This window comes from Ips typographus, linkage group LG13 (genome assembly GCF_016097725.1).
Source record: "Ips typographus isolate SLU linkage group LG13, UJ_Ityp_2.0, whole genome shotgun sequence".
Lineage (NCBI taxonomy): Eukaryota > Metazoa > Arthropoda > Insecta > Coleoptera > Curculionidae > Ips > Ips typographus.
In genome coordinates, this window is record NC_138434.1 from 265042 (window position 1) to 289814 (window position 24773).

At 36.1% G+C, this 24773-nt stretch overlaps 3 long non-coding RNA genes across 9 annotated transcripts; all 3 read left to right on the plus strand.

Moving 5' to 3' along the window:
- Positions 1–3314: 3314 nt before the first annotated feature.
- LOC145737117 (uncharacterized) lies at positions 3315–5005 on the plus strand. Of its 4 annotated transcripts, none has more exons than XR_014180237.1 (4): positions 3328–3884; positions 4002–4244; positions 4308–4679; positions 4772–5005. It is a non-coding gene; the product is annotated as an uncharacterized LOC145737117 (long non-coding RNA). The 4 variants fall into 4 exon arrangements; XR_014180236.1 differs by having other exon boundaries at positions 4002–4095; positions 4158–4244; positions 4308–5005; XR_014180238.1 differs by having other exon boundaries at positions 3315–3884; positions 4295–5005.
- Positions 5006–6072: 1067 nt separating this feature from the next.
- LOC145737153 (uncharacterized) lies at positions 6073–11017 on the plus strand. Its single transcript, XR_014180281.1, has 2 exons — positions 6073–6601; positions 10895–11017. It is a non-coding gene; the product is annotated as an uncharacterized LOC145737153 (long non-coding RNA).
- Positions 11018–19168: 8151 nt separating this feature from the next.
- On the plus strand, positions 19169–20457 carry LOC145737097 (uncharacterized). 4 transcript variants are annotated; one of them, XR_014180229.1, is made up of 4 exons: positions 19170–19336; positions 19454–19696; positions 19760–20131; positions 20224–20457. It is a non-coding gene; the product is annotated as an uncharacterized LOC145737097 (long non-coding RNA). The 4 variants fall into 4 exon arrangements; XR_014180228.1 differs by having other exon boundaries at positions 19454–19547; positions 19610–19696; positions 19760–20457; XR_014180230.1 differs by having other exon boundaries at positions 19169–19336; positions 19747–20457.
- The last annotated feature ends 4316 nt before the right edge of the window (positions 20458–24773 follow it).

Below are 24773 nucleotides of genomic sequence, written 5' to 3' on the forward strand. Positions count from 1 at the left end.
CTAGAACGCGTCAAAATTCTTTCACCCTAAAATCACATATTTTGGGACACACCTTGCTTTGACCCTAAATAACTCTCTTATTTGACAAGTTACGTCAAAATATCATAGAAAACAAACGATAGAGCAGATTTCAAGCTTTCTAAAAATGTCCCCCCATCAGCTGATTGATAACACCGTTTGGACGCTAGAAGGCGTCAAATTTCCTTTACCATAATATCACATATTATATTGTAAATATTTTTCAGTCAGATTTCATGTCTCTTAATCCGGCCGAGTTCCTGGCAAAGAAATTTTACACAATTAACACAGTCAGTTAAAATGTTAAATTTTAGATCTAACTCTGTTAGTTTTTGAGATATCAAAAAACCGACTGCACCAGAGTCTTTTCCGGGACATTTTAACATAAAATGACACCGAGACGTCAACTGTAACTTGACAAATAAAAAAGTGGTATTTTTTGACAGTTCGAGGCCGCCATTTTGAATTTTGTGTCAAAATATTGACTTGCACCTCATTTTAAAGCAAATTTCACGTCACAAGTAAGTAAGCCTCGTTTATTATAAAAATAAAGTAAGTAAGGTACCTATAAAGCGGCGGATGATATCTGGGGGTAATAAGGTATATTACCCGCAGATGAGATGGGCCAATACTGCAGTAATTGCCGTCGTGTGCATGAATGTAGGGGGAGGGCGAGTCTAGTTCAGCCCCGTAAAGGGTGACACGCAAGGTGCTCTTTAAGTTGCGAGAGAACCCTTCTCTTTTTAGAGACATGAATAAATACTTTTTTTTCAAAATCGGTCCGTTTAGGTATTACTGCAACAAACAATACACTAGGTTCACATCTGCTCGTGGAAGATGTGGCAACATAGGGCACAGTCTCAACTGACAGTCGGCGGCTAAACATTTTGAGGTTAGGAATTTTAAAAAATTTAAAAACAGCAAAAACTACAAACAGAAGAAATAAAAAGTTAATTTAGGGTTGTTTAAGTTTATTAATTAGTGTTGCAACACTTGGTGGTAAACAAACCAATCAAACTTTGGCTTGGGAACAACCACATTCAATTTTAATTATCTGGAAAGAGCACTGGAGCACTGGAGGTGCATTCAAAGGAGTCCTCATTAACAGCCCAATCCATAAAATTTGCAAGAAACGAAAGGCAGGCAATGTGTGTCCAATCCTGGAGACTATTAGGAAGTTGTTGCAGTTTGGTGATGATGTAGCAGTGTTTTAACTTACAACAGAATTGTTGCTGTTTTAACAACTTGCTTTTGTGATTTAAATTGCTTATTTAGGTATTTGCTTTTGTAAATTTACTCAGCAGCATTAAATACATATCAATTTTGTTTTGTTGTGTGATTTATTATACCAAAGAGCAGGTAGGTAAATTATCAAATTTTATGAAGAAAACTAGACTTTTGATAAAAAATAAACTCTTCTTAAAAATTTTATTTGTATATTTCATAATGAATACAATTAAAATAGTAATTTAACCTACTACCTATCTGATGTAAAATACTGTATTTAACAGTAGCACCATCTGTTTCTAGCCTTATAGGTAGTCAGAGAAGTATAGGCAAGGGGGGCTAATTCTGTAAAATAATGGCATTTGATCAAATTTACATATTAAGTAACATAGTTAGGTACCTATGTCCTATATCTTTCTAATGTTACCTGAAATATTTCAACACTCTGCATATGGATTTTGACAACACCATTATAACCATTGCTTCAAACACCTTTCGTTGTTCAGTCACCAGGAGTCTTTTACAGCAGCCGTTGATAATGGGACCCTTTCAAAGCATGATAAGCAAACTCCAGAAAGGTACCTACCTGAAACATAAGCTATTTAGTATTAGCAGCTCATTAAAAGGTAGGGGCCTTCCTTTTTGATAATATTAGGTAAATCACCTTGTCAGCATCCATGTTTCTTTGATTGAGAAACAACCACTGGCTTGAATAAACTTGGTTCTTGGGACTAAGTAAATAGGTACCTATATGCATGGGCTGTTTCATTGTGATTGTGTGTTTTTTATTAGAAAAGGCATTCTTTTCTGTTTTCCTTCAGAATGTTTCACTGGGCCCCTTGATAGTTGCAAAGTGTAGGTGGGTGGCATTTTCAAAACTCTCTTCCCGAAACATACACACACAACACACACACACACATTATCTAGGTACCTATCTAGTATCGCAGTAGTTACATCGAAATATTGTAAAATTGACATAAAAAATAAAACATTTCGCTTTGTTTACTATTAATTCGCCAACAATGGCGGCCGATGACGTCAAAATTCTATCGCGCTCGGAACGCACGTAATAGACAAGAAAGGCAAATGATGACGTAACCGCGACGGGAAAAAAATGGACCATATCATAGAAAACAAAAAATATCCCCACATGAGTTGATTGATAACGCCGTTTGGCCGATCTCGAACTAAGTGACAGCTACTGTCATTTTGACAGCTGGAATGGATTCCCCGTCCCCAAATTAGTCGAAAATGAGTACCATCAACCCTAGTGAAATCGGACTGGTTTTGACGTTATTAGCTGTCAAAGTGACAGAATAACAATAATGCATCTCAAGTGCGTTTTTTATCAAAACAAATCGAGTGAAGGGTGGTTTTTGGCTAATTTTGGGGCGCCCAATCATGGGGGTGAAATCACTTTTTTGATATCTCCACAAATCGCCAGTGTCTCGAATTGAGTGACAGCTACTGGCATTTTGACAGCTGGAATGGATTCCCCGTCCCCAAATTAGTGAAATCGGACTGGTTTTGACGTTATTAGCTGTCAAAGTGACAGATTAACAATAATGCATCTCAAGCGCGTTTTTTATCAAAACAAATCGAGTGAAGGGTGGTTTTTGGCTAATTTTGGGGCGCCCAATCCATTGGTGAAATCACTTTTTTGATATCTCCACAAATCGCCAGTGTCTCGAATTGAGTGACAGCTACTGGCATTTTGACAGCTGGAATGGATTCCCCGTCCCCAAATTAGTGAAATCGGACTGGTTTTGACGTTATTAGCTGTCAAAGTGACAGATTAACAATAATGCATCTCAAGCGCGTTTTTTATCAAAACAAAACGAGTGAAGGGTGGTTTTTGGCTAATTTTGGGGCGCCCAATCCATTGGTGAAATCACTTTTTTGATATCTCCACAAATCGCCAGTGTCTCGAATTGAGTGACAGTTACTGTCATTTTGACAGCTGGAATGGATTCGCCGTCCCCAAATTAGTCGAAAATGAGTACCATCAAGCCTAGTGAAATCGGACTGGTTTTGACGTTATTAGCTGTCAAAGTGACCGGAACAAAACGTGTGTGAACTCGCGCCAGGATACAAAATTAAAAATAAGCGAGCGTCTTGGAAAACGGAGGTGCGAACGACAATTTGCGACGTTGCCAAGTCTCATCATATCACCCATGTTTTGAAGCAGTCTATGTTATGTTTTGAAATGTGATTAATAAAAATAAGTAGTTTTCACCAATATCATCGAATAATCTAATATAGAAGTGTGCAGCTATAAAAGGAATATGTTGATTTAAAATGGTAGGAGCGGGTATGGCAACGCCGCGGTAATTAGTAATTTCTTGTTTACGTTTTGTTGTAACGAAAATAATTCCCATATCTCTATTATTTTGGTTGCCGGTAGAAGAGGCCGACCGCCAAGAAAACCTAGAGAAGAGAGAAGACTTAGGTTAGGTTGAATAATTTTAGAATAGTTCAGAGACTAGATGACTTGTGATAATTTTATGGCTACAATAAATGTTACTTTATGTTCAGCCCTTAGTTTTTGAGCTTTTCTAAGTGAGTAACCCTCTACGAACGATTCCGCACGCCTAAGCGACCCCCAGCTTTTTTTTTTGATATTCACATATTTATTATAGGTACCTATACTATTTTTCAATAAAACTGTAAACTTTAATGGCCTGTTTTTCATATGTTATGTTATTACTTAGGTGATAAAATTAGATAGTTTTGTCTAATATTATTTAAATTTTTAGGAGTGAAGTTATAGGTAGTCAACTTTAATTTGACTAGAGTTTCAACATCAGAGCCACAAATGTTGAACCACCCTATAAACTAGGATTCATTTAGGTACTACTGCTGCTAAAAATGTCTATTTCCTATAAGGTGGAATTAACTTTAAACATTTTTAGCAAGCTTGAGAAACATTTGTCAGAGTCTGTTCTGAACACTGCTTCAGAAACAGGATCTATAAAAAGTGTTGTGGGCCCAACCAAAAGGTAAATAATAAAATTAGCTTAGTATTTGGGTGATTATAATGTAAAAATAGTATATTTTATTAGGTAAACAAATAGGAAAAGAGTAAGATATTAGAGTAGAAGTGATCTTGGTTCAACAGCAAGTTTGCAGAAACCGGTCAATGGATCGTTGGGATAAAAGTTGAAGTACTTTGTCCAGAAAAGCTGGTAGGTAGCTTCTGACTCCTATTGATGTATGTTGTCCTTGTACCATAGTCGCAATCCTTTTCAACCCCCCCATTCAGGGCTTCAGTGTCAGTAAATTACCACCATTTTCAGCAAGAATAGTGGCCAGTATAATCACATTGCATTGGGCATTTTGTTAACTGTATTAAATATGTCCTATTGGTTTGTTGTTCCGAAAACTAATAAACAACCTGGGGAGATCTGGTGTTGGTCCGTATACGTTTAATCCAGGTAGGTTCTATAATAACAAATTTTCTCCACTCTAGTTGGAATATTAACAATTATTATTATGTCATCTCTAATATCAACCCTTTTTGTTTTAGCATACTCCATCAGCCACACCAATAACCAGCACAGCCTGTAATTTTTATGATTCAATGTATTATAAGTAAGTGCATGCATTTTTAGGTGACAATACAAACAATCCTGGCTATTTAGTATAAATAATATAATAGTGGAAAAAATGCTATATTATCCATGGTTTAGACAGCATTTATTGACCTTATCTTCTCTCTTACAATAAAAGCTTCTGTCTGTCAAAACATTGGTTAATAATATACTATTTTTGTACTTATTTCACCTAATTTAAGGTCCTTTGGCATAAATATGCCCTTTGCTGTGCACTGGAGCAAATTAAACATTTGCCAAAAATGCGCTTTTTGTAAAAATAGCATATTTCTTGATACACGTCGCTCTGACCCTAAATTACTCCTTTATTTGACAAGTCTTTGACTTTGTTTGACAAATGTCATAGAAAACAAAAGATAGAGCAGACTTCAAGCTTTCCAAAAATATCCCCCCTAGAGTTGATTGGTCATACCGCTTGGCCGCTGAAGGGCGTCAAAATTCATTCACCATAAAATCACATATTTTTTGACACTCGTCGCTTTGACCCTAAATTACTCCCTTATTTGACAAGTTATGTCAAAATGTCATAGAAAACAAAATATAGAGCAGATTTCAAGCTTCCCAAAAATATCGCCCCATGGTTCGATTGATTGCACCGTTTGGCCGCTAGAGGGCTTCAAAGTTCCTTCACCATAAAATAACATATTTTGTGACACTCGTCGCTTTGACCCTGAATTACTCCCTTATTTGACAAGTTACGTCAAAATGTCATAGAAAACAAAAGATAGAGCAGATTTCAAGCTTCTCAAAAATATCCCCCCATGATTCGATTGATTGCACCGTTTGGCCGCTAGAGGGCTTCAAAGTTCCTTCACCATAAAATAACATATTTTGTGACACTCGTCGCTTTGACCCTGAATTACTCCCTTATTTGACAAGTTACGTCAAAATGTCATAGAAAACAAAAGATAGAGCAGATTTCAAGCTTTCCAAAAATATCCCCCCATGATTCGATTGATTGCACCGTTTGGCCGCTAGAGGGCGTCAAAGTTCCTTCACCATAAAATCACATATTTTTTGACACACGTCGCTTTGACCCTGAATTACTCCCTTATTTGACAAGTTACGTCAAAATGTCATAGAAAACAAAAGATAGAGCAGATTTCAATCTTTCCAAAAATATCCCCCCATGACTCGATTGATTGCACCGTTTGGCCGCTAGAGGGCGTCAAAGTTCCTTCACCATAAAATCACATATTTTTTGACACACGTCGCTTTGACCCTGAATTACTCCCTTATTTGACAAGTTACGTCAAAATGTCATAGAAAACAAAAGATAGAGCAGATTTCAAGCTTCCCAAAAATATCCCCCCACGATTCGATTGATTGCACCGTGCAACAAACAATACACTAGGTTCACATCTGCTCGTGGAAGATGTGGCAACATAGGGCACAGTCTCAACTGACAGTCGGCGGCTAAACATTTTGAGGTTAGGAATTTTAAAAAATTTAAAAACAGCAAAAACTACAAACAGAAGAAATAAAAACTTAATTTAGGATTGTTTAAGTGTATTAATTAGTGTTGCAACACTTGGTGGTAAACAAACCAATCAAACTTTGGCTTGGGAACAACCACATTCAATTTTAATTATCTGGAAAGAGCACTGGAGCACTGGAGGTGCATTCAAAGGAGTCCTCATTAACAGCCCAATCCATAAAATTTGCAAGAGACGAAAGGCAGGCAATGTGTGTCCAATCCTGGAGACTATTAGGAAGTTCTTGCAGTTTGGTGATGATGTAGCAGTGTTTTAACTTACAACAGAATTGTTGCTGTTTTAACAACTTGCTTTTGTGATTTAAACTGCTTATTTAGGTATTTTCTTTTGTAAATTTACTCAGCAGCATTAAATACATATCAATTTTGTTTTGTTGTGTGATTTATTATACCAAAGAGCAGGTAGGTAAATTATCAAATTTTATGAAGAAAACTAGACTTTTGATAAAAAATAAACTCTTCTTAAAAATTTTATTTGTATATTTCATAATGAATACAATTAAAATAGTAATTTAACCTACTACCTATCTGATGTAAAATACTGTATTTAACAGTAGCACCATCTGTTTCTAGCCTTATAGGTAGTCAGAGAAGTATAGGCAAGGGGGGCTAATTCTGTAAAATAATGGCATTTGATCAAATTTACATATTAAGTAACATAGTTAGGTACCTATGTCCTATATCTTTCTAATGTTACCTGAAATATTTCAACACTCTGCATATGGATTTTGACAACACCATTATAACCATTGCTTCAAACACCTTTCGTTGTTCAGTCACCAGGAGTCTTTTACAGCAGCCGTTGATAATGGGACCCTTTCAAAGCATGATAAGCAAACTCCAGAAAGGTACCTACCTGAAACATAAGCTATTTAGTATTAGCAGCTCATTAAAAGGTAGGGGCCTTCCTTTTTGATAATATTAGGTAAATCACCTTGTCAGCATCCATGTTTCTTTGATTGAGAAACAACCACTGGCTTGAATAAACTTGGTTCTTGGGACTAAGTAAATAGGTACCTATATGCATGGGCTGTTTCATTGTGATTGTGTATTTTTTATTAGAAAAGGCATTCTTTTCTGTTTTCCTTCAGAATGTTTCACTGGGCCCCTTGATAGTTGCAAAGTGTAGGTGGGTGGCATTTTCAAAACTCTCTTCCCGAAACATACACACACAACACACACACACACATTATCTAGGTACCTATCTAGTATCGCAGTAGTTACATCGAAATATTGTAAAATTTACATCAAAAATAAAACATTTCGCTTTGTTTACTACCTATTAATTTGCCAACAATGGCGGCCGATGACGTCAAAATTCTATCGCGCTCGGAACGCACGTAATAGACAAGCAAGGCAAATGATGACGTAACCGCGACGGGAAAAAAATGGACCATATCATAGAAAACAAAAAATATCCCCACATGAGTTGATTGATAACACCGTTTGGCCGATCTCGAACTAAGTGACAGCTACTGTCATTTTGACAGCTGGAATGGATTCCCCGTCCCCAAATTAGTCGAAAATGAGTACCATCAACCCTAGTGAAATCGGACTTGTTTTGACGTTATTAGCTGTCAAAGTGACAGAATAACAATAATGCATCTCAAGTGCGTTTTTTATCAAAACAAATCGAGTGAAGGGTGGTTTTTGGCTAATTTTGGGGCGCCCAATCCATTGGTGAAATCACTTCTTTGATATCTCCACAAATCGCCAGTGTCTCGAATTGAGTGACAGCTACTGTCATTTTGACAGATGGAATGGATTCCCCGTCCCCAAATTAGTGAAATCGGACTGGTTTTGACGTTATTAGCTGTCAAAGTGACAGATTAACAATAATGCATCTCAAACGCGTTTTTTATCAAAACAAAACGAGTGAAGGGTGGTTTTTGGCTAATTTTGGGGCGCCCAATCCATTGGTGAAATCACTTTTTTGATATCTCCACAAATCGCCAGTGTCTCGAATTGAGTGACAGTTACTGTCATTTTGACAGCTGGAATGGATTCGCCGTCCCCAAATTAGTTGAAAATGAGTACCATCAAGCCTAGTGAAATCGGACTGGGTTTGACGTTATTAGCTGTCAAAGTGACCGGAACAAAACGTGTGTGAACTCGCGCCAGGATACAAAATTAAAAATAAGCGAGCGTCTTGGAAAACGGAGGTGCGAACGACAATTTGCGACGTTGCCAAGTCTCATCATATCACCCATGTTTTGAAGCAGTCTATGTTATGTTTTGAAATGTGATTAATAAAAATAAGTAGTTTTCACCAATATCATCGAATAATCTAATATAGAAGTGTGCAGCTATAAAAGGAATATGTTGATTTAAAATGGTAGGAGCGGGTATGGCAACGCCGCGCTAATTAGTAATTTCTTGTCTTGTTTACGTTTTGTGGTATCCGTATATTGCGAAAAAATCGTAGCTCTTTTATTTAAATTCGCAGGAAATTCGTTCCAACGCCATTCGAAAAAGCATAAAAAATACTACAAAATGGGTTAAAAATGGCCTCTGTAGCTCCTCCCGTTACCGAGATATTGAATTTCAAAAAGTACCTAAAAAACCTCTCTAATACCCCCCCATTCTTTCAATTTTTTTGAAAATTGAAAAATTTTAAAGTGCTTTTTTTGTGCTTATTTCACCTAATTTAAGGTTCTTTTGTATAAATATGCCCTTTGCTGTGCATTGGAACCCTTATGGAACAAAAAAAAAAATTGAAAATTTTGACAAAAAATGGCATTTTTCGAATTTCTGAAAGGTTCAAAGTGGTTATTTCCCTTAATTTGAGGTCCTTTGGTATAAATATATCCTTTGCTGTGCATTAGAACCCTTATGGAGCAAAATAAAAATTTGCCAAAATTGCACTTTTGACAAAAATTGAATTTTCAGACTTTTTGAAAAATCGTAGCTCTTTTATTTAAATTCGCAGAAAATTCGTTCCAACGCCATTCGAAAAAGCATAAAAAATACTACAAAATGGGTTAAGAATGGCCTCTGTAGCTCCTCCCGTTACCGAGATATTGAATTTCAAAAAGTACCTAAAAAACCTCTCTAATACCCCCCCATTCTTTCAATTTTTTTGAAAAGTGAAAAATTTTAAAGTGCTTTTTTTGTGCTTATTTCACCTAATTTAATGTTCTTTTGTATAAATATGCCCTTTGCTGTGCATTGGAACCCTTATAGAGCAAAATAAAAATTTGCCAAAATTGCACTTTTGACAAAAATTGAATTTTCAGACTTTTTGAAAAAACCTTGCTCTTTTATTTAAATTCGCAGAAAATTCGTTCCAACGCCATTCGAAAAAGCATAAAAAATACTACAAAATGGGTTAAAAATGGCCTCTGTAGCTCCTCCCGTTACCGAGATATTGAATTTCAAAAAGTACCTAAAAAACCTCTCTAATACCCCCCCATTCTTTCAATTTTTTTGAAAATTGAAAAATTTTAAAGTGCTTTTTTTGTGCTTATTTCACCTAATTTAAGGTTCTTTTGTATAAATATGCCCTTTGCTGTGCATTGGAACCCTTATAGAGCAAAATAAAAAAATTGAAAATTTCGACAAAAAATGGCATTTTTCGAATTTTTTTTGGACGCTAGAACGCGTCAAAATTCTTTTACCCTAAAATCACATATTTTGGGACACACCTTGCTTTGACCCTAAATAACTCTCTTATTTGACAAGTTACGTCAAAATGTCATAGAAAACAAAAGATAGAGCAGATTTCAAGCTTTCTAAAAATGTCCCCCCTTGAGCTGATTGATAACACCGTTTGGACGCTAGAACGCGTCAAAATTCTTTCACCCTAAAATCACATATTTTTTGACACACGTCGCTTTGACCCTGAATTACTCCCTTATTTGACAAGTTACGTCAAAATGTCATAGAAAACAAAAGATAGAGCAGATTTCAATCTTTCCAAAAATATCCCCCCATGACTCGATTGATTGCACCGTTTGGCCGCTAGAGGGCGTCAAAGTTCCTTCACCATAAAATCACATATTTTTTGACACACGTCGCTTTGACCCTGAATTACTCCCTTATTTGACAAGTTACGTCAAAATGTCATAGAAAACAAAAGATAGAGCAGATTTCAAGCTTCCCAAAAATATCCCCCCACGATTCGATTGATTGCACCGTGCAACAAACAATACACTAGGTTCACATCTGCTCGTGGAAGATGTGGCAACATAGGGCACAGTCTCAACTGACAGTCGGCGGCTAAACATTTTGAGGTTAGGAATTTTAAAAAATTTAAAAACAGCAAAAACTACAAACAGAAGAAATAAAAACTTAATTTAGGATTGTTTAAGTGTATTAATTAGTGTTGCAACACTTGGTGGTAAACAAACCAATCAAACTTTGGCTTGGGAACAACCACATTCAATTTTAATTATCTGGAAAGAGCACTGGAGCACTGGAGGTGCATTCAAAGGAGTCCTCATTAACAGCCCAATCCATAAAATTTGCAAGAGACGAAAGGCAGGCAATGTGTGTCCAATCCTGGAGACTATTAGGAAGTTCTTGCAGTTTGGTGATGATGTAGCAGTGTTTTAACTTACAACAGAATTGTTGCTGTTTTAACAACTTGCTTTTGTGATTTAAATTGCTTATTTAGGTATTTTCTTTTGTAAATTTACTCAGCAGCATTAAATACATATCAATTTTGTTTTGTTGTGTGATTTATTATACCAAAGAGCAGGTAGGTAAATTATCAAATTTTATGAAGAAAACTAGACTTTTGATAAAAAATAAACTCTTCTTAAAAATTTTATTTGTATATTTCATAATGAATACAATTAAAATAGTAATTTAACCTACTACCTATCTGATGTAAAATACTGTATTTAACAGTAGCACCATCTGTTTCTAGCCTTATAGGTAGTCAGAGAAGTATAGGCAAGGGGGGCTAATTCTGTAAAATAATGGCATTTGATCAAATTTACATATTAAGTAACATAGTTAGGTACCTATGTCCTATATCTTTCTAATGTTACCTGAAATATTTCAACACTCTGCATATGGATTTTGACAACACCATTATAACCATTGCTTCAAACACCTTTCGTTGTTCAGTCACCAGGAGTCTTTTACAGCAGCCGTTGATAATGGGACCCTTTCAAAGCATGATAAGCAAACTCCAGAAAGGTACCTACCTGAAACATAAGCTATTTAGTATTAGCAGCTCATTAAAAGGTAGGGGCCTTCCTTTTTGATAATATTAGGTAAATCACCTTGTCAGCATCCATGTTTCTTTGATTGAGAAACAACCACTGGCTTGAATAAACTTGGTTCTTGGGACTAAGTAAATAGGTACCTATATGCATGGGCTGTTTCATTGTGATTGTGTATTTTTTATTAGAAAAGGCATTCTTTTCTGTTTTCCTTCAGAATGTTTCACTGGGCCCCTTGATAGTTGCAAAGTGTAGGTGGGTGGCATTTTCAAAACTCTCTTCCCGAAACATACACACACAACACACACACACACATTATCTAGGTACCTATCTAGTATCGCAGTAGTTACATCGAAATATTGTAAAATTTACATCAAAAATAAAACATTTCGCTTTGTTTACTACCTATTAATTTGCCAACAATGGCGGCCGATGACGTCAAAATTCTATCGCGCTCGGAACGCACGTAATAGACAAGCAAGGCAAATGATGACGTAACCGCGACGGGAAAAAAATGGACCATATCATAGAAAACAAAAAATATCCCCACATGAGTTGATTGATAACACCGTTTGGCCGATCTCGAACTAAGTGACAGCTACTGTCATTTTGACAGCTGGAATGGATTCCCCGTCCCCAAATTAGTCGAAAATGAGTACCATCAACCCTAGTGAAATCGGACTTGTTTTGACGTTATTAGCTGTCAAAGTGACAGAATAACAATAATGCATCTCAAGTGCGTTTTTTATCAAAACAAATCGAGTGAAGGGTGGTTTTTGGCTAATTTTGGGGCGCCCAATCCATTGGTGAAATCACTTCTTTGATATCTCCACAAATCGCCAGTGTCTCGAATTGAGTGACAGCTACTGTCATTTTGACAGATGGAATGGATTCCCCGTCCCCAAATTAGTGAAATCGGACTGGTTTTGACGTTATTAGCTGTCAAAGTGACAGATTAACAATAATGCATCTCAAACGCGTTTTTTATCAAAACAAAACGAGTGAAGGGTGGTTTTTGGCTAATTTTGGGGCGCCCAATCCATTGGTGAAATCACTTTTTTGATATCTCCACAAATCGCCAGTGTCTCGAATTGAGTGACAGTTACTGTCATTTTGACAGCTGGAATGGATTCGCCGTCCCCAAATTAGTTGAAAATGAGTACCATCAAGCCTAGTGAAATCGGACTGGGTTTGACGTTATTAGCTGTCAAAGTGACCGGAACAAAACGTGTGTGAACTCGCGCCAGGATACAAAATTAAAAATAAGCGAGCGTCTTGGAAAACGGAGGTGCGAACGACAATTTGCGACGTTGCCAAGTCTCATCATATCACCCATGTTTTGAAGCAGTCTATGTTATGTTTTGAAATGTGATTAATAAAAATAAGTAGTTTTCACCAATATCATCGAATAATCTAATATAGAAGTGTGCAGCTATAAAAGGAATATGTTGATTTAAAATGGTAGGAGCGGGTATGGCAACGCCGCGCTAATTAGTAATTTCTTGTCTTGTTTACGTTTTGTGGTATCCGTATATTGCGAAAAAATCGTAGCTCTTTTATTTAAATTCGCAGGAAATTCGTTCCAACGCCATTCGAAAAAGCATAAAAAATACTACAAAATGGGTTAAAAATGGCCTCTGTAGCTCCTCCCGTTACCGAGATATTGAATTTCAAAAAGTACCTAAAAAACCTCTCTAATACCCCCCCATTCTTTCAATTTTTTTGAAAATTGAAAAATTTTAAAGTGCTTTTTTTGTGCTTATTTCACCTAATTTAAGGTTCTTTTGTATAAATATGCCCTTTGCTGTGCATTGGAACCCTTATGGAACAAAAAAAAAAATTGAAAATTTTGACAAAAAATGGCATTTTTCGAATTTCTGAAAGGTTCAAAGTGGTTATTTCCCTTAATTTGAGGTCCTTTGGTATAAATATATCCTTTGCTGTGCATTAGAACCCTTATGGAGCAAAATAAAAATTTGCCAAAATTGCACTTTTGACAAAAATTGAATTTTCAGACTTTTTGAAAAATCGTAGCTCTTTTATTTAAATTCGCAGAAAATTCGTTCCAACGCCATTCGAAAAAGCATAAAAAATACTACAAAATGGGTTAAGAATGGCCTCTGTAGCTCCTCCCGTTACCGAGATATTGAATTTCAAAAAGTACCTAAAAAACCTCTCTAATACCCCCCCATTCTTTCAATTTTTTTGAAAAGTGAAAAATTTTAAAGTGCTTTTTTTGTGCTTATTTCACCTAATTTAATGTTCTTTTGTATAAATATGCCCTTTGCTGTGCATTGGAACCCTTATAGAGCAAAATAAAAATTTGCCAAAATTGCACTTTTGACAAAAATTGAATTTTCAGACTTTTTGAAAAAACCTTGCTCTTTTATTTAAATTCGCAGAAAATTCGTTCCAACGCCATTCGAAAAAGCATAAAAAATACTACAAAATGGGTTAAAAATGGCCTCTGTAGCTCCTCCCGTTACCGAGATATTGAATTTCAAAAAGTACCTAAAAAACCTCTCTAATACCCCCCCATTCTTTCAATTTTTTTGAAAATTGAAAAATTTTAAAGTGCTTTTTTTGTGCTTATTTCACCTAATTTAAGGTTCTTTTGTATAAATATGCCCTTTGCTGTGCATTGGAACCCTTATAGAGCAAAATAAAAAAATTGAAAATTTCGACAAAAAATGGCATTTTTCGAATTTTTTTTGGACGCTAGAACGCGTCAAAATTCTTTTACCCTAAAATCACATATTTTGGGACACACCTTGCTTTGACCCTAAATAACTCTCTTATTTGACAAGTTACGTCAAAATGTCATAGAAAACAAAAGATAGAGCAGATTTCAAGCTTTCTAAAAATGTCCCCCCTTGAGCTGATTGATAACACCGTTTGGACGCTAGAACGCGTCAAAATTCTTTCACCCTAAAATCACATATTTTGGGACACACCTTGCTTTGACCCTAAATAACTCTCTTATTTGACAAGTTACGTCAAAATATCATAGAAAACAAACGATAGAGCAGATTTCAAGCTTTCTAAAAATGTCCCCCCATCAGCTGATTGATAACACCGTTTGGACGCTAGAAGGCGTCAAATTTCCTTTACCATAATATCACATATTATATTGTAAATATTTTTCAGTCAGATTTCATGTCTCTTAATCCGGCCGAGTTCCTGGCAAAGAAATTTTACACAATTAACACAGTCAGTTAAAATGTTAAATTTTAGATCTAACTCTGTTAGTTTTTGAGATATCAAAAAACCGACTGCACCAGAGTCTTTTCCGGGACATTTTAACATAAAATGACACCGAGACGTCAACTGTAACTTGACAAATAAAAAAGTGGTATTTTTTGACAGTTCGAGGCCGCCATTTTGAATTTTGTGTCAAAATATTGACTTGCACCTCATTTTAAAGCAAATTTCACGTCACAAGTAAGTAAGCCTCGTTTATTATAAAAATAAAGTAAGTAAGGTACCTATAAAGCGGCGGATGATATCTGGGGGTAATAAGGTATATTACCCGCAGATGAGATGGGCCAATACTGCAGTAATTGCCGTCGTGTGCATGAATGTAGGGGGAGGGCGAGTCTAGTTCAGCCCCGTAAAGGGTGACACGCAAGGTGCTCTTTAAGTTGCGAGAGAACCCTTCTCTTTTTAGAGACATGAATAAATACTTTTTTTTCAAAATCGGTCCGTTTAGGTATTACTGCAACAAACAATACACTAGGTTCACATCTGCTCGTGGAAGATGTGGCAACATAGGGCACAGTCTCAACTGACAGTCGGCGGCTAAACATTTTGAGGTTAGGAATTTTAAAAAATTTAAAAACAGCAAAAACTACAAACAGAAGAAATAAAAAGTTAATTTAGGGTTGTTTAAGTTTATTAATTAGTGTTGCAACACTTGGTGGTAAACAAACCAATCAAACTTTGGCTTGGGAACAACCACATTCAATTTTAATTATCTGGAAAGAGCACTGGAGCACTGGAGGTGCATTCAAAGGAGTCCTCATTAACAGCCCAATCCATAAAATTTGCAAGAAACGAAAGGCAGGCAATGTGTGTCCAATCCTGGAGACTATTAGGAAGTTGTTGCAGTTTGGTGATGATGTAGCAGTGTTTTAACTTACAACAGAATTGTTGCTGTTTTAACAACTTGCTTTTGTGATTTAAATTGCTTATTTAGGTATTTGCTTTTGTAAATTTACTCAGCAGCATTAAATACATATCAATTTTGTTTTGTTGTGTGATTTATTATACCAAAGAGCAGGTAGGTAAATTATCAAATTTTATGAAGAAAACTAGACTTTTGATAAAAAATAAACTCTTCTTAAAAATTTTATTTGTATATTTCATAATGAATACAATTAAAATAGTAATTTAACCTACTACCTATCTGATGTAAAATACTGTATTTAACAGTAGCACCATCTGTTTCTAGCCTTATAGGTAGTCAGAGAAGTATAGGCAAGGGGGGCTAATTCTGTAAAATAATGGCATTTGATCAAATTTACATATTAAGTAACATAGTTAGGTACCTATGTCCTATATCTTTCTAATGTTACCTGAAATATTTCAACACTCTGCATATGGATTTTGACAACACCATTATAACCATTGCTTCAAACACCTTTCGTTGTTCAGTCACCAGGAGTCTTTTACAGCAGCCGTTGATAATGGGACCCTTTCAAAGCATGATAAGCAAACTCCAGAAAGGTACCTACCTGAAACATAAGCTATTTAGTATTAGCAGCTCATTAAAAGGTAGGGGCCTTCCTTTTTGATAATATTAGGTAAATCACCTTGTCAGCATCCATGTTTCTTTGATTGAGAAACAACCACTGGCTTGAATAAACTTGGTTCTTGGGACTAAGTAAATAGGTACCTATATGCATGGGCTGTTTCATTGTGATTGTGTGTTTTTTATTAGAAAAGGCATTCTTTTCTGTTTTCCTTCAGAATGTTTCACTGGGCCCCTTGATAGTTGCAAAGTGTAGGTGGGTGGCATTTTCAAAACTCTCTTCCCGAAACATACACACACAACACACACACACACATTATCTAGGTACCTATCTAGTATCGCAGTAGTTACATCGAAATATTGTAAAATTGACATAAAAAATAAAACATTTCGCTTTGTTTACTATTAATTCGCCAACAATGGCGGCCGATGACGTCAAAATTCTATCGCGCTCGGAACGCACGTAATAGACAAGAAAGGCAAATGATGACGTAACCGCGACGGGAAAAAAATGGACCATATCATAGAAAACAAAAAATATCCCCACATGAGTTGATTGATAACGCCGTTTGGCCGATCTCGAACTAAGTGACAGCTACTGTCATTTTGACAGCTGGAATGGATTCCCCGTCCCCAAATTAGTCGAAAATGAGTACCATCAACCCTAGTGAAATCGGACTGGTTTTGACGTTATTAGCTGTCAAAGTGACAGAATAACAATAATGCATCTCAAGTGCGTTTTTTATCAAAACAAATCGAGTGAAGGGTGGTTTTTGGCTAATTTTGGGGCGCCCAATCATGGGGGTGAAATCACTTTTTTGATATCTCCACAAATCGCCAGTGTCTCGAATTGAGTGACAGCTACTGGCATTTTGACAGCTGGAATGGATTCCCCGTCCCCAAATTAGTGAAATCGGACTGGTTTTGACGTTATTAGCTGTCAAAGTGACAGATTAACAATAATGCATCTCAAGCGCGTTTTTTATCAAAACAAATCGAGTGAAGGGTGGTTTTTGGCTAATTTTGGGGCGCCCAATCCATTGGTGAAATCACTTTTTTGATATCTCCACAAATCGCCAGTGTCTCGAATTGAGTGACAGCTACTGGCATTTTGACAGCTGGAATGGATTCCCCGTCCCCAAATTAGTGAAATCGGACTGGTTTTGACGTTATTAGCTGTCAAAGTGACAGATTAACAATAATGCATCTCAAGCGCGTTTTTTATCAAAACAAAACGAGTGAAGGGTGGTTTTTGGCTAATTTTGGGGCGCCCAATCCATTGGTGAAATCACTTTTTTGATATCTCCACAAATCGCCAGTGTCTCGAATTGAGTGACAGTTACTGTCATTTTGACAGCTGGAATGGATTCGCCGTCCCCAAATTAGTCGAAAATGAGTACCATCAAGCCTAGTGAAATCGGACTGGTTTTGACGTTATTAGCTGTCAAAGTGACCGGAACAAAACGTGTGTGAACTCGCGCCAGGATACAAAATTAAAAATAAGCGAGCGTCTTGGAAAACGGAGGTGCGAACGACAATTTGCGACGTTGCCAAGTCTCATCATATCACCCATGTTTTGAAGCAGTCTATGTTATGTTTTGAAATGTGATTAATAAAAATAAGTAGTTTTCACCAATATCATCGAATAATCTAATATAGAAGTGTGCAGCTATAAAAGGAATATGTTGATTTAAAATGGTAGGAGCGGGTATGGCAACGCCGCGGTAATTAGTAATTTCTTGTTTACGTTTTGTTGTAACGAAAATAATTCCCATATCTCTATTATTTTGGTTGCCGGTAGAAGAGGCCGACCGCCAAGAAAACCTAGAGAAGAGAGAAGACTTAGGTTAGGTTGAATAATTTTAGAATAGTTCAGAGACTAGATGACTTGTGACACCGCCCTCTGTACAAGAAAGCCAAGAAGGTGCATGCCAAACATTCCAATATGGCCGAAATACTGGTTTGACAGTTTGCACTTGTTTGTATTGTAGAAATTGAGTTTTTCGAAATTAATTTTTAAGGTTTAAAGTCAAGACTTGGGATTACTTGCCAAAGTAATTTTTGTTTGCTACTATATGTTGTTGTTTTATATGTTTATTGTTCTAGTGAAAGTGTAGTTTGTGTTCATTTTATTGTGTTATCTTATTACTATTGTTATTGTTCCTTCATTGTTCTATAATTTGTTGTTGGTTTTTTAACTTAAATCCTATTGCCTCTACAATATGCCGTCCACTTGTTGTTTGCCAAATTGTAAAAGCAATTTGGTGAAAGGTCCAAAAGTGTCAGTCTTTTACTTTCCAAAAGACCCTGCTCGAACCCAACAGTGGTTGAAAGGTTTGAACTGGACTGATTTTACTCCAACCCAATACTCAGTGGTAAGTACAATATCCTCTCTCATTCAGTAAACTGCAGTAGTAGTTACATACATATGTGAGTATGTGAGTTACATTTTGAGGCCGCCTGCATTTTGAGAGCAACAAAGATTTACTCTGAAAAAACAGGACAGCTTTTAGAAGTTCCATTGGCACATTTACATTTTAAAAGAAAGGTCTTGGTAATAATATAAAACCCATTTACCAGTTTTGCTTACCTAGCTTCAAGGATTTCCAAATCTTCTTTGATTGAGCAGTTTTCACATTAGTTTGTTGTACTTTCCAGGACAAAAGGTTCTAACCAAACTTGCTTTGGCTGGACTTTATTGGGTATAAAAAGCCATATCTATACATATCTGGATCAGGAATGAAGCGTTCTTTGATTTTTCACTCACAACTTCTCATCAACTACACGAAAAAATAAAAAAAAACATATTTTCTACTGCATCTGCATAGGTTTGTGTGCAAAACGAAAACCGCTAAATGACCGCTAACGCCGCCATTAAAAGTGACATTCTAGGCTTTCTTGTACAGAGGGCGGTGCTTGTGATAATTTTATGGCTACAATAAATGTTACTTTATGTTCAGCCCTTAGTTTTTGAGCTTTTCTAAGTGAGTAACCCTCTACGAACGATTCCGCACGCCTAAGCGACCCCCAGCTTTTTTTTTTGATATTCACATATTTATTATAGGTACCTATACTATTTTTCAATAAAACTGTAAACTTTAATGGCCTGTTTTTCATATGTTATGTTATTACTTAGGTGATAAAATTAGATAGTTTTGTCTAATATTATTTAAATTTTTAGGAGTGAAGTTATAGGTAGTCAACTTTAATTTGACTAGAGTTTCAACATCAGAGCCACAAATGTTGAACCACCCTATAAACTAGGATTCATTTAGGTACTACTGCTGCTAAAAATGTCTATTTCCTATAAGGTGGAATTAACTTTAAACATTTTTAGCAAGCTTGAGAAACATTTGTCAGAGTCTGTTCTGAACACTGCTTCAGAAACAGGATCTATAAAAAGTGTTGTGGGCCCAACCAAAAGGTAAATAATAAAATTAGCTTAGTATTTGGGTGATTATAATGTAAAAATAGTATATTTTATTAGGTAAACAAATAGGAAAAGAGTAAGATATTAGAGTAGAAGTGATCTTGGTTCAACAGCAAGTTTGCAGAAACCGGTCAATGGATCGTTGGGATAAAAGTTGAAGTACTTTGTCCAGAAAAGCTGGTAGGTAGCTTCTGACTCCTATTGATGTATGTTGTCCTTGTACCATAGTCGCAATCCTTTTCAACCCCCCCATTCAGGGCTTCAGTGTCAGTAAATTACCACCATTTTCAGCAAGAATAGTGGCCAGTATAATCACATTGCATTGGGCATTTTGTTAACTGTATTAAATATGTCCTATTGGTTTGTTGTTCCGAAAACTAATAAACAACCTGGGGAGATCTGGTGTTGGTCCGTATACGTTTAATCCAGGTAGGTTCTATAATAACAAATTTTCTCCACTCTAGTTGGAATATTAACAATTATTATTATGTCATCTCTAATATCAACCCTTTTTGTTTTAGCATACTCCATCAGCCACACCAATAACCAGCACAGCCTGTAATTTTTATGATTCAATGTATTATAAGTAAGTGCATGCATTTTTAGGTGACAATACAAACAATCCTGGCTATTTAGTATAAATAATATAATAGTGGAAAAAATGCTATATTATCCATGGTTTAGACAGCATTTATTGACCTTATCTTCTCTCTTACAATAAAAGCTTCTGTCTGTCAAAACATTGGTTAATAATATACTATTTTTGTACTTATTTCACCTAATTTAAGGTCCTTTGGCATAAATATGCCCTTTGCTGTGCACTGGAGCAAATTAAACATTTGCCAAAAATGCGCTTTTTGTAAAAATAGCATATTTCTTGATACACGTCGCTCTGACCCTAAATTACTCCTTTATTTGACAAGTCTTTGACTTTGTTTGACAAATGTCATAGAAAACAAAAGATAGAGCAGACTTCAAGCTTTCCAAAAATATCCCCCCTAGAGTTGATTGGTCATACCGCTTGGCCGCTGAAGGGCGTCAAAATTCATTCACCATAAAATCACATATTTTTTGACACTCGTCGCTTTGACCCTAAATTACTCCCTTATTTGACAAGTTATGTCAAAATGTCATAGAAAACAAAATATAGAGCAGATTTCAAGCTTCCCAAAAATATCGCCCCATGGTTCGATTGATTGCACCGTTTGGCCGCTAGAGGGCTTCAAAGTTCCTTCACCATAAAATAACATATTTTGTGACACTCGTCGCTTTGACCCTGAATTACTCCCTTATTTGACAAGTTACGTCAAAATGTCATAGAAAACAAAAGATAGAGCAGATTTCAAGCTTCTCAAAAATATCCCCCCATGATTCGATTGATTGCACCGTTTGGCCGCTAGAGGGCTTCAAAGTTCCTTCACCATAAAATAACATATTTTGTGACACTCGTCGCTTTGACCCTGAATTACTCCCTTATTTGACAAGTTACGTCAAAATGTCATAGAAAACAAAAGATAGAGCAGATTTCAAGCTTTCCAAAAATATCCCCCCATGATTCGATTGATTGCACCGTTTGGCCGCTAGAGGGCGTCAAAGTTCCTTCACCATAAAATCACATATTTTTTGACACACGTCGCTTTGACCCTGAATTACTCCCTTATTTGACAAGTTACGTCAAAATGTCATAGAAAACAAAAGATAGAGCAGATTTCAATCTTTCCAAAAATATCCCCCCATGACTCGATTGATTGCACCGTTTGGCCGCTAGAGGGCGTCAAAGTTCCTTCACCATAAAATCACATATTTTTTGACACACGTCGCTTTGACCCTGAATTACTCCCTTATTTGACAAGTTACGTCAAAATGTCATAGAAAACAAAAGATAGAGCAGATTTCAAGCTTCCCAAAAATATCCCCCCACGATTCGATTGATTGCACCGTGCAACAAACAATACACTAGGTTCACATCTGCTCGTGGAAGATGTGGCAACATAGGGCACAGTCTCAACTGACAGTCGGCGGCTAAACATTTTGAGGTTAGGAATTTTAAAAAATTTAAAAACAGCAAAAACTACAAACAGAAGAAATAAAAACTTAATTTAGGATTGTTTAAGTGTATTAATTAGTGTTGCAACACTTGGTGGTAAACAAACCAATCAAACTTTGGCTTGGGAACAACCACATTCAATTTTAATTATCTGGAAAGAGCACTGGAGCACTGGAGGTGCATTCAAAGGAGTCCTCATTAACAGCCCAATCCATAAAATTTGCAAGAGACGAAAGGCAGGCAATGTGTGTCCAATCCTGGAGACTATTAGGAAGTTCTTGCAGTTTGGTGATGATGTAGCAGTGTTTTAACTTACAACAGAATTGTTGCTGTTTTAACAACTTGCTTTTGTGATTTAAATTGCTTATTTAGGTATTTTCTTTTGTAAATTTACTCAGCAGCATTAAATACATATCAATTTTGTTTTGTTGTGTGATTTATTATACCAAAGAGCAGGTAGGTAAATTATCAAATTTTATGAAGAAAACTAGACTTTTGATAAAAAATAAACTCTTCTTAAAAATTTTATTTGTATATTTCATAATGAATACAATTAAAATAGTAATTTAACCTACTACCTATCTGATGTAAAATACTGTATTTAACAGTAGCACCATCTGTTTCTAGCCTTATAGGTAGTCAGAGAAGTATAGGCAAGGGGGGCTAATTCTGTAAAATAATGGCATTTGATCAAATTTACATATTAAGTAACATAGTTAGGTACCTATGTCCTATATCTTTCTAATGTTACCTGAAATATTTCAACACTCTGCATATGGATTTTGACAACACCATTATAACCATTGCTTCAAACACCTTTCGTTGTTCAGTCACCAGGAGTCTTTTACAGCAGCCGTTGATAATGGGACCCTTTCAAAGCATGATAAGCAAACTCCAGAAAGGTACCTACCTGAAACATAAGCTATTTAGTATTAGCAGCTCATTAAAAGGTAGGGGCCTTCCTTTTTGATAATATTAGGTAAATCACCTTGTCAGCATCCATGTTTCTTTGATTGAGAAACAACCACTGGCTTGAATAAACTTGGTTCTTGGGACTAAGTAAATAGGTACCTATATGCATGGGCTGTTTCATTGTGATTGTGTATTTTTTATTAGAAAAGGCATTCTTTTCTGTTTTCCTTCAGAATGTTTCACTGGGCCCCTTGATAGTTGCAAAGTGTAGGTGGGTGGCATTTTCAAAACTCTCTTCCCGAAACATACACACACAACACACACACACACATTATCTAGGTACCTATCTAGTATCGCAGTAGTTACATCGAAATATTGTAAAATTTACATCAAAAATAAAACATTTCGCTTTGTTTACTACCTATTAATTTGCCAACAATGGCGGCCGATGACGTCAAAATTCTATCGCGCTCGGAACGCACGTAATAGACAAGCAAGGCAAATGATGACGTAACCGCGACGGGAAAAAAATGGACCATATCATAGAAAACAAAAAATATCCCCACATGAGTTGATTGATAACACCGTTTGGCCGATCTCGAACTAAGTGACAGCTACTGTCATTTTGACAGCTGGAATGGATTCCCCGTCCCCAAATTAGTCGAAAATGAGTACCATCAACCCTAGTGAAATCGGACTTGTTTTGACGTTATTAGCTGTCAAAGTGACAGAATAACAATAATGCATCTCAAGTGCGTTTTTTATCAAAACAAATCGAGTGAAGGGTGGTTTTTGGCTAATTTTGGGGCGCCCAATCCATTGGTGAAATCACTTCTTTGATATCTCCACAAATCGCCAGTGTCTCGAATTGAGTGACAGCTACTGTCATTTTGACAGATGGAATGGATTCCCCGTCCCCAAATTAGTGAAATCGGACTGGTTTTGACGTTATTAGCTGTCAAAGTGACAGATTAACAATAATGCATCTCAAACGCGTTTTTTATCAAAACAAAACGAGTGAAGGGTGGTTTTTGGCTAATTTTGGGGCGCCCAATCCATTGGTGAAATCACTTTTTTGATATCTCCACAAATCGCCAGTGTCTCGAATTGAGTGACAGTTACTGTCATTTTGACAGCTGGAATGGATTCGCCGTCCCCAAATTAGTTGAAAATGAGTACCATCAAGCCTAGTGAAATCGGACTGGGTTTGACGTTATTAGCTGTCAAAGTGACCGGAACAAAACGTGTGTGAACTCGCGCCAGGATACAAAATTAAAAATAAGCGAGCGTCTTGGAAAACGGAGGTGCGAACGACAATTTGCGACGTTGCCAAGTCTCATCATATCACCCATGTTTTGAAGCAGTCTATGTTATGTTTTGAAATGTGATTAATAAAAATAAGTAGTTTTCACCAATATCATCGAATAATCTAATATAGAAGTGTGCAGCTATAAAAGGAATATGTTGATTTAAAATGGTAGGAGCGGGTATGGCAACGCCGCGCTAATTAGTAATTTCTTGTCTTGTTTACGTTTTGTGGTATCCGTATATTGCGAAAAAATCGTAGCTCTTTTATTTAAATTCGCAGGAAATTCGTTCCAACGCCATTCGAAAAAGCATAAAAAATACTACAAAATGGGTTAAAAATGGCCTCTGTAGCTCCTCCCGTTACCGAGATATTGAATTTCAAAAAGTACCTAAAAAACCTCTCTAATACCCCCCCATTCTTTCAATTTTTTTGAAAATTGAAAAATTTTAAAGTGCTTTTTTTGTGCTTATTTCACCTAATTTAAGGTTCTTTTGTATAAATATGCCCTTTGCTGTGCATTGGAACCCTTATGGAACAAAAAAAAAAATTGAAAATTTTGACAAAAAATGGCATTTTTCGAATTTCTGAAAGGTTCAAAGTGGTTATTTCCCTTAATTTGAGGTCCTTTGGTATAAATATATCCTTTGCTGTGCATTAGAACCCTTATGGAGCAAAATAAAAATTTGCCAAAATTGCACTTTTGACAAAAATTGAATTTTCAGACTTTTTGAAAAATCGTAGCTCTTTTATTTAAATTCGCAGAAAATTCGTTCCAACGCCATTCGAAAAAGCATAAAAAATAC